This window comes from Schistocerca cancellata, chromosome 7 (assembly GCF_023864275.1).
Source record: "Schistocerca cancellata isolate TAMUIC-IGC-003103 chromosome 7, iqSchCanc2.1, whole genome shotgun sequence".
Lineage (NCBI taxonomy): Eukaryota > Metazoa > Arthropoda > Insecta > Orthoptera > Acrididae > Schistocerca > Schistocerca cancellata.
This window is the reverse complement of record NC_064632.1, coordinates 172,877,526-172,888,537: the sequence shown is the minus strand read 5'-3', so window position 1 is coordinate 172,888,537 and position 11,012 is coordinate 172,877,526. Positions and strand designations below refer to the sequence as shown.

General features: G+C 42.9%; 1 pseudogene; it reads left to right on the top strand.

Annotated features, from left to right (window-relative positions):
• The first annotated feature begins 5,694 nt into the window (after window positions 1–5,694).
• LOC126093005 (5S ribosomal RNA) lies at window positions 5,695–5,812 on the top strand (annotated as a pseudogene).
• The last annotated feature ends 5,200 nt before the right edge of the window (window positions 5,813–11,012 follow it).

Below are 11,012 nucleotides of genomic sequence, written 5' to 3'. Positions count from 1 at the left end.
CTCTCGGAACGTAAACTCAGTCAGAAGTTGGAAACAGCGTGAAACAAGAATCGAACGCCAAATGGCTTTCTCCCTTTGCTCCACAGTCCAAATTTTATTGTTTCGGCAGCCGGTTTCCTGTTATAGGCATTTGCATCACTGATTTGTGGGTTCTGAATTCCAACTCGCCCTGCTAATCCTTGCTTATGGTGTTCCTTACATGTTGTTTTGGTGTGACACGGTTCGTAAGAGTGACATTCAGTTCAAGTGCGACATTCACTTCTGCAGTGAGTTTCGAACGTGTCGTCCTCATTTTCCGTCACAATCCTCTTCAGTGTCGTCTGTCACGATCATTCTACACACACTTTCGTCCGCAATGTGACTCAGCGTGGGATGTTTTCTCGCATTCCCTGTATGCGGTATAAATATTCGGTGCGGTGCGCCTACATCTACATCTACATTTATATTCCGCAAGCCATCCAACGGTGTGTAGCAGAGGGCACTTTACGTGCCACTGTCCTTACCTCCCTTTCCTGTTCCACTCGCGTATGGTTCGCGGGAAGGACGACTGCCGGAAAGCCTCCGTGCGCGCTCGAATCTCTCTAATTTTACATTCGTGATGTCCTCGGAAGGTATAAGTAGGGGGAAGCAATATCTACATCTACATCTACATGATTACTCTGCAATTCACATTTAAGTGCTTGGCAGAGGCTTCATCGAACCACAATCATACTATCTCTCTACCATTCCACTCCCGAACAGCGCGCGGGAGACACGAACACCTAAACCTTTCTGTTCGAGCTCTGATTTCTCTTATTTTATTACAATCATTCCTACCTATGTAGGTTGGGCTCAACAAAATATTTTCGCATTCGGAAGAGAAAGTTGGTGACTGAAATTTCGTAAATAGATCTCGCCGCGACGAAAAACGTCTTTGCTTTAATGACTTCCATCCCAACTCGCGTATCATATCTGCCACGCTCTCTCCCATATTACGTGATAATACGAAACGAGCTGCCCTTGTTTGCACTCTTTCGATGTCCTCGGTCAATCCCACCTGGTAAGGATCCCACACCGCGCAGCAATATTCTAACAGAGGACGAACGAGTGTAGTGTAAGCTGTCTCTTTAGTGGACTTGTTGCATCTTCTAAGTGTCCTGCCAATGAAACGCAACCTTTGGCTCGCCTTCCCCACAATATTATCTATGTGGTCTTTCCAACTGAAGTTGTTCGTAATTTTAATACTCAGGTACTTAGTTGAATTGACAGCCTTGAGAATTGTACTATTTATCGAGTAATCGAATTCCAGCGGATTTCTTTCGGAACTCATGTGGATCACCTCACACTTTTTGTTATTTAGCGTCAACTGCCACCTGCCACACCATACAGCCATCTTTTCTAAATCGCTTTGCAACTGATACTGATCTTCGGATCACCTTACTAGACGGTAAATTACAGCATCATCTGCGAACAACCTAAGAGAACTGCTCAGATTGTCACCCAGGTCATTTATATAGATCAGGAACAGCAGAGGTCCCAGGACGCTTCCCTGGGGAACACCTGACATCACTTCAGTTTTACTCGATGATTTGCCGTCTATTACTACGAACTGCGACCTTCCTGACAGGAAATCACGAATCCAGTCGCACAACTGAGACGATACCCCATAGGCCCGCAGCTTGATTAGAAGTCGCTTGTGAGGAAGGTGTCAAAAGCTTTCCGGAAATCTAGAAATACGGAATCAGCTTGAGATCTCCTGTCGATAGCGGCCATTACTTCGTGCGAATAAAGAGCTAGCTGCGTTGCACAAGAACGATGTTTTCTGAAACCATGCTGACTACGTATCAATAGATCGTTCCCTTCGAGGTGATTCATAATGTTTGAATACAGTATATGCTCCAAAACCCTACTGCAAACCGACGTCAATGATATAGGTCTGTAGTTCGATGGATTACTCCTACTACCCTTCTTAAACACTGGTGCGACCTGCGCAATTTTCCAATCTGTAGGTACAGATCTATCGGCGAGCGAGTGGTTGTATATGATTGCTAAGTAGGGAGCTATTGTATGAGCGTAATCTGAAAGGAACCTAATCGGTATACAGTCTGGACCTGAAGACTTGCCCGTATCAAGCGATTTGAGTTGCTTCGCAACCCCTAAGGTATCTACTTCTAAGAAACTCATGCTAGCAGCTGTTCGTGTTTCAAATTCTGGAATATTCCATTCGTCTTGTCTGGTGAAGGAATTTCGGAAAACTGCGTTCAGTAACTCTGCTATAGCGGCACAGTCGTCGGTAACAGTACCATCGGCACTGCGCAGCGAAGGTATTGACAGCGTCTTGCCGCTTGTGTACTTTACATACGACCAGAATTTCTTCTGATTTTCTACCAAATTTCGAGACAATGTTTCGTTGTGGAACCTATTAAAGGCATCTCGCATTGAAGTCCGTGCCAAATTTCGCGCGTCTGTAAATTTTAGCCAATCTTCAGGATTTCGCGTTCTTCTGAACTTTGCATGCTTTTTCCGTTGCCTCTGCAACAGCTTTCGGACTTGTTTTGTGTACCATGGGGGATCAGTTCCATCACTTACCAATTTATGAGGTATGAATCTCTCAATTGCTGTTGCTACTATATCTGTGAATTTGAGCCACATCTCGTCTACATTTGCATAGTCAGTTCGGAAGGAATGGAGATTGTCTCGTAGGAAGGCTTCTAGTGACAGTTTATCCGCTTTTTTAAATAAAATTATTTTGCGTTTGTTTCTGGTGGATTTGGTAGAAACGGCATTGAGCCTAGCTACAACGACCTTGTGATCACTAATCCCTGTACCAGTCATGATGCTCTCTATTAGCTCTGGATTGTTTGTGGCTAAGAGGTCAAGTGTGTTTTCGCAACCATTTACAATTCGCGTGGGTTCGTGGACTAACTGCTCGAAATAATTTTCTGCCTACCACCGGTTTTGAACAAGTATTTTTGCCAACATATCGAGGGAAGGTTGAAGTCCCCACCAACTATAACCTTATGAGTGGGGTATTTATTTGTTAAGAGACTCAATTTTTCTCTGAACTGTTCAACAACTATATCATCGGAGTCTGGGGGTCGGTAGAAGGAGCCATTTATTAACTTCGTTCGGCTGTTAAGTATAACCTCCACCCATACCAATTCGCACGGAGTATCTAATTCGATTTCACTACAAGATAAACCACCCCTGACAGACACAAACACTCCACCACCAATTCTGCCTAATTTATCTTTCCTGAATACCGTATGAGACTTCTTAAAAATTTCTGCAGAACTTATTTCAGGCTTTAGCCAGCTTTCTGAACCTATAAAGATTTCAGCTTCTGTGCTTTCTATTAGCGCTTGAAGCTCAGGGACTTTCCCAGCACAACTACAACAATTTACAACTACAATTCCGATTGTTCCTTGATCCAAGCACGTCCTGTATTTGCCATGCAGCCTTTGAGATTTCACCCCACCCCGTACTTTCCCGAGGCCTTGTAACCTAAAAAACCGCCCAGTCCACGCCACACAGCCTCCGCTACCCGTGTAGCCGCCAGCTGAGTGTAGTGAACTCCTGACCTATTCAGCGGAACCCGAAACCCCACCACCTATGGCGCAATTCAAGGACTCTGCAGCCAACACGGTCGCAAAACCGTCTGAGCCTCTGATTCAGACCCTTCACCCAGCTCTGCACCAAAGGTCCGCAGTCGGTTCTGTCAATGATGCTGCAGATGGTGAGCTCTGCCTTCATCTTGTAAGCAAGACCGGCAGCCTTCACCAAATCAGATAGCCGCTGGAATCCAGAGAGAATTTCCTGAGATCCAAAGCGACACACGTCATTAGTGCCGACATGTGCCACCACCTGCAGCTGGCTGCACCCTGTGCTCTTCATGGCATCCGGTAGGACCCTTTCCACATCAGGAACGACTCCATCCGGAATGCACACGGAGTGCACATTGGATTTCTTCCCCTCCTTAGCCGCCATATCCCTAAGGGGCCCCATTATGCACCTAACATTGGAGCTCCCAACTACCAATAAGCCCACCCTCTGCGATTGCCCGGACCTTGAAGGCTGAGAATCATCCTCTGAAACAGGGCAGGCAGCTGCATCTGGCTCAGCCAGAGACAGTACCTGAAACCTGTTTGTCAGACGCACCGGGGAGGCTTTCCGATCAGCTTCTGGGGACGTATGTATTCGCAATGCATTATATTTGTCTAAGGGTCAGTTGCCACTCCCTGCACCAAGTGCCTATCCGCTGCAGATCTTCCTGCATTTCGTTGCAATTTTCTAATGCTGCAACTTCTCTGTATACTACAGCATCATCCGCGAAAAGCCGCATGGAACTTCCGACACTATCTACTAATGAAACGCGAAACACTTCTGCTCCCTTGGCTACGGAAATGACCACCTTACGGGCACCAACAACTTGCCCACGTTCGTGCTCTGACATAATGCACTCACAGTTACACAGAACACCGTTCTGATTATGACTGTCACTTACAACGTATTGAGGACATTGAGCAGGTGCCGTTGGTAGTCAAATACCACCACGACGCAGTCTGCAGGCTTGGCTAGCATCTACATTTACAGTTACGTTCAAGCATCCATTTCTCACGGCGTTTTCATATTTTTGTACAGCCCTTGTAACTGTGTTCATTGAAAAAGTAGGCTTCCGACACAAGTAAATAAACTTGAATAATTCTTTGACTGTGACTGATCGCAATCATTTTGGAAATTTCTCGTTAATGTTTTCTGTTCCTTCTGCCTCGTTTGGTCGAAAGTCTTACGGAGCTGTGTCAAATTCTGACATTAATATTGGTTCCCCTATATCCTCCAAATCGAAAACCGTTTCTTTTTCTATCACGTTTTATAGCAGTTTCTTCCCCATGTAGAGGCCTTCAGTTTACTCTTTCCAGGTGTCTACCCTCTGATCAGTGTTGAACACTGAAATTTCTTTTACGCTCTTAATGTTAACAGATTTACTTTAAACTTCAACCATTTCTTTTCGATTTGTTCAGTTCTCCTGCAGCCATTTCACTTTAGCTCCCATTCACTGCTTGTTTATTTCTCTTCTAGATAATTTATATTTCTGTATTCTTGTCTTTCCCTGAATGTATTTGTACTTTTCCTTCGTCGATCAAGTGAAATATTTCTACTATCATCCAAGGTTTCTTCGCAGTTACCTTCCATGTACTTCTATTTCTCTGTTCTACTTCTGTGACTGAACTTTTTAGAGATGTTAGTTCGTCCTCAGCTGAACTACTTACCGTGGCATTCATTAATGCACTATCTAATAGCATAGAGAACTTCAAATGCACCTCATCATTCCCCAGTACTTCTGTATCTCATTTCTCTTCACATGGAATCTTTCCGATGATTCTGTTTATCTTAAGTCTGCTTCTCGTCGTTACTACATTATGAGTGAATATCCGCTTCTGGAAACGCTGTAAGTCCAATATCTGGGACTCTGGTACAGCCACTGGTATCTTCCTGTGTCTTCTTTTCGAAGTACACCTCCCTCTCTTGTAATTCCAGAATTATGTGTTTGCTGTTACTTACTGAAATCTTTTGCAGGACCCTGGGAGTCTTGTCCTCTGTAATTATTATTGCCGAATCCGTATTTTTCTGTGTCTCAGTCTTCTATTTATTCCCCTTCCGCAGCATCAAATCTCCCACTGTTATTAAATTTTCATCTCCCTTTACCTAAAGATAGCCAACGGCCTTGCCACAGTGGTAACACCGGTTCCCGTCAGATCACCGATGTTAAGCGCTGTCGGGCTGGGCTAGCACTTGGATGGGTGACCATCCGGTCAGCCGAGAGCTGTTGGCAAGTGAGGTGCACTCAGCCACGGCCGCCTATATTAGAGGCCGGAGTCGTCGTCAAGCTGACAACGTCGTAGCCTGTGACGTCAGTAGGCCGGCTAGCGTGACCCGCTAGGCCGAGACTGAAGTTTAGATTTCGTCGAAAGCAGACGACGTCTCAGATATAAATATGCAATCACTTTCTTTTTTTTGTAGATTTGGTCCCTATAAATAACACAGTAACCTAGAAAAGCTAATTTATCGCAGTATTACGCCGACTTTATGTCGGAATTGCGCATTTTATTCTCGTTTCCTTGCAACGATGAACTTTTCAATAACTCACATGTGCTTCATAGCAGTATATTATGACGTTTCTTACCTGAGATTTGGAGATACAAGTTCAGCAAACAATTTTGTGAGGTGCCTACTAACACTATTTGCAGACTTGCAATTATTTCAGTCTGTTATTTGAAATGTATTATCATGTTCCTTCCAATATAAATGACAAACTAATATAAAAGTTTCCAGTGCATTAAAGTTTATTTCATAGTGGCCACCTCTTCCTTGCCAGTACTAATCAGAACATTTAAGGACTGAGGTTATAGATAAGAAAGAAGTTTCATAATTTTGTGTCAAAAGTTATGTAATGTTTTTAATTTTCTATTAACTCCCTCCTTCTTGGAAAATATTAAATGATCATTTTGGAGTTTGGTATAATTATTTAACAATATGTTACACATAATGGAAACCAGCTTTTTGTAGATATCAGTAAGTGGTCTTCCACAGAGACATGAATCTGTTAGGGAATCAGTAGGGAATCTGAACACTGAGATGTAACCCTCTTCCTTGCTGGATTTGTAGTTGCTGTTGCAACCAGGAACACATTTTTCTGGTATCTGCAAATAGAATGATGCATTAATTGCTAACATCTTAAACCAAAATACTATTATACGTATAAAAATAGCAAATGAGAATTTGAGTGGACTGGTTTTTTCTGCTGCTTGGACATCACGAAACACAAGTCTACAAATAGAATCAAATGTGTAGAAATATTCATAATGTTGACACAAAATCAATTACGAGACGATTCTGATACTAAACTTATGAATTCAAAACTTTATTTTCAAATTATATCTAGAATATAGTAGAACTTTAGTTGCAATTGTGTAGACGAAAGTCGATCACGTAGCACACTTGCACATATACATGTAAAAACACTACAAACTTCACAGTATTGTATACTTACATTGTGTTATATCTTCGACTGTAGTCACGACTACTTGCCATAATTTTTGCAGAGTCCAGTATAGCATAATTACACTGTAATGTCGGATAAAACAGACACCGCGAAAGTACGTAAACAACTGCTTCCGTTCGCTACCTTATAGCCACAGCCGTGCGGTAGGCCTTAACGTAACGTTGCCACATTTCAGTCCTTCGGCCTCTAATACAGGCGGCCGTGACTCAGCCCTTTTGAGGCAAACTGAGGAGCTACTTGATTGAAAAGTAGTGGCTGCGGTCTCGGAAACTGACATACGGCTGGGAGAGCGGTGTGCTGACCACATGCCCATCAGTATCCGCATCCGGTGACGCCTATGACCTGAGGATGACACGGCGGCCGGTCAGTACCGTTGCGCCTTCATGGCCTGTTATAATGTATTAATGTAAGGAGAATAGATGCTGAATGATGAATGCACGCAGCTTGCCGCTAACTTTGTGTAATGTCTTGTCTGTATAGACGTGTATCTGTTGCCTTTAAGATCCCTTCACTTTCACACATAAATCTATACAGTAAAGTAAGGGCCTCCCGTTTTGTCTTTAGGCTGATCCGTGATAAGACAGGCGAAAAATTAGACTAATGGAGGATTATTAGTATTTTCTCTAATTTTCATTCCCTCTCTCTCTCTCTCTCTCTCCTTTGTCTATGTACAATTTTTGATATAATATTTCATTACGTGAAATCAGCCAAATAGAATCTCTGGTGGAGCCCTTCGTCTTAGTATTCAGCGGCTGGCTTGCTGTAAGAGATCTTTACATTTATTATTATTGTTAAGCGCTGCATTCAGTTGGGAAAATCGATCGTTTGAACAATTCGTTCCTTTTACGAAAGATTTCGAATTCCAGATGTGTACGAAGCCTTTTTGGGCGATTTAACAAAGACTCGGTGATTGCAGGCTCTCTTCGACACAGCTGAAACTTCCCCACTAATTACAGGGCCAACGCGATCATCAATGATTCAGACAAAGAACTCATTCGTTCATTCACTCCAGAATAAAAGGGGTCACAAACCTTATTTATGAAGGAGATTGTATATTCAATCCATCTCCATTACATGTCCAGATCTCTGTTGGTTCCAAGTCTTAATTATTTTCCGTTACAATTTCTTTCTCTTCACACAACCCGCTAGTGGCACAAATGTTAATAGCTCGCTTTAGCGAGAAGAAAAGCAAATATGTCTCTTTTAGAAACCCGTCAATCTTTCAACCGATACTTCCGAAGCTGTCCTAGTTACCAGTCTAACAACCATGGAGAATACATACATGTATCTCTGTTATTCCAAAGAATAAACGCACTAGAAAATACTTTGGCGTCGACGAGCTGTCGCCGCATATGTTACTAGAAAATCAGATCAGATACTTTTCCAAAGTAAATAAATGTGGATGATTTGATTGACAATGATTAATTGTTGCGTGGTAGAGGGTATTTTTGTGTGGGGACATTACACTGTCGGGGAGGACTTTAGTTTTTTACCTAAAGATATCCTTTTAATTGCTTCACATATTCTATCTAATCATCGTCTGCTTGTAATGTCGGCGCGTATAGCTGAACTGTAGTTGTTTGACTTCGTTCCTGGTGCCTCACAGTCCACAGGAATTTTCTGTCTTATCTTCCCTTTCATGACCTACCCCACTCCCGTGACACCATTTTATGTTGCTGTTGATAATAATATTCGTCATACCAGTAATCCTTATGTTCTTTGCATTTCATTTCATTGACCCCCACCATATATATAAGAGGCGATTAAAAAGTTTCCGTTTGCGGACGCTGCTCTAGTGTATAACTAATTTTAAAAATGTGTTGAATTTTGATGACCGTAAAGTTAAGTACCTGAAGAATTAACCATATATTCCAAATAGTTTTAATATACTGTACACCACTTAAATATGTAGAACACGAAATATCTGCAAATGCTGTGCAGTACGCAACCTCATATCCAATAACAAAAAAAAGTACAATATAGTGGAAACTGCTTACGGTAGTCTTTAGTGCGCATTCCTCCATGTGACTCTAAGAAGCAATCATTAAACTGAATTACAGACTACCTTGTAGATACGACACTCTTCTCCACATCTCGGGAAGAGATCACGAGAGAAAGGTAAACGACAGGCATATGGAAAGTCATTTTTTCCTTCGCTCATTATGTAAACGGGACATGGCAGAAAATAGTAAATGCCGGTACGATATATGCTTCGTCAAGCACTCTACAGTTAGGTGAGGAGTGTATGTGTTTGTGTAGGTGCAGAAGTACCGAGAATATCAGAAAGAAAAGTTGTACACTGCGCAACAAAATTAAAGAAACACTTATACGAAACACTTATCTCTTGCGACGTATAAGTTTGAAAATTGGTTCAAATGACCTACAACTTTCTTGTGTTGTGGTACGAAAGCGTGGAGCCGTGCGACGTCACCCTCAGGGACGACGACGCTTCAGACAGCAAGGTGTCGACACATGTGAAAAAAGGCCAAAGCTCATAATTCACGTGAGCTGTAAGATCGGTTAATGATGTCACATTGGTACCAAATTTCACAAAAATTCTAGTCAACGCCACCGTGGACGTATCACACGACTGAAACGTCGTCACACCCCATCTTACCCTCATTTTACACCTTATTTTGACGTCCTGCAATGGAGATAAGAACTACGACAACCAGCGCTCAAACCTCGCGATTTCCTTGTAAGAAAACATTTCAGACGTGTCGTCCCTCACAAACGACACGAAAGAAACTGAGGGGGGCGGGGGGAGGTATAATGGGCGTCAATGAAACCACCGCTTCCCTTGGAGCGCTAATTCACACAAATTTCGCGGCCGTAAACGACGTTTCGCAGTACGATGAGCAACAGGACGACGTTCTTGACAACAGTCGACAGTGCTGCCAATCTCTGGGCGTTTCAACCCTACTCTTAGAACATTGTGGGACTGCAGCCCCATTTTTTGCTCTAGTATAAAGAGTGGAACCACTATGGGCCTTTCAAAATTTTAACATGATCAGAAACAGAAAAGAATTTTTACGCTGTCTTGTCCTCCTGCTTCGCGCCCTCCTGTGTCGTAATCACGAGGGAGGAGGGGGGGGGGGTGCAACATTAAGTTGTGCGTGAGCAAAAGGTACTTCTAATCGGTGCCACCCACGCACCTTCGATGAGCCCATTAAAAATATACCTGTTAGAAACTAAGACAGCAATTCAGCGTCTTGGCTTATCTACTGCCTGAAGGGAGACAAACCCCACGTAAGGGATGTCGAGCGTGTTGCCGTTGCCCGACCATCAGGCGCTAGAGCAGCCGCGACGCTGAATTGCGCTGAATTTTCTGGCAGGTAGATTTTTTAACGTTTTCAACAAATGTGCCTGGGTGGCACCAAGTGTGTTACCCAACAGAGCAAACTTAGAGGGACTCTTGGCCGTTTTATTCACGCACAATTTAATGTTATACAAATGCTTCAGCTCTCATCTGTGCAGATTCACCCACAGTCCATGTTTCACTACCATACAATTCTGTGCTCCATACGTACATTCTCAGAAATTTCTTCCTCAAATTAAGGCATTTTTCTGGTACTAGCAGTCTTCTCTTAACCACAAATGTTCTTTTTGCCATAGCTAGTCTGCTTTTTATGTCCTCCTTGCTCCGTCCATCACGGGTTATTTTGCTGCACAGGTAACAGAATTCGTTAACCACAATACTTCGGGATCCCTAATTCACGTATTGACTTTCTCGCAGTTCTCATTTCTACTGCTTCTCGTAACTTTCGATTTTCTTCGGTTTACTATCAGTCCACATTCTGTATTCATTAGACTCTTCATTCCATCCAACACATCCTGTAATTCTTCTTCGACATTTAGATTGAACAGCATGAGCGACAGACTGCATCCCTGTCTTACACCGTTTTTAATCCGAACACTTCGTTCTTGGTCTTCCACTCATATTGTTTCCTCCCGGTTCTTGTACGTATTG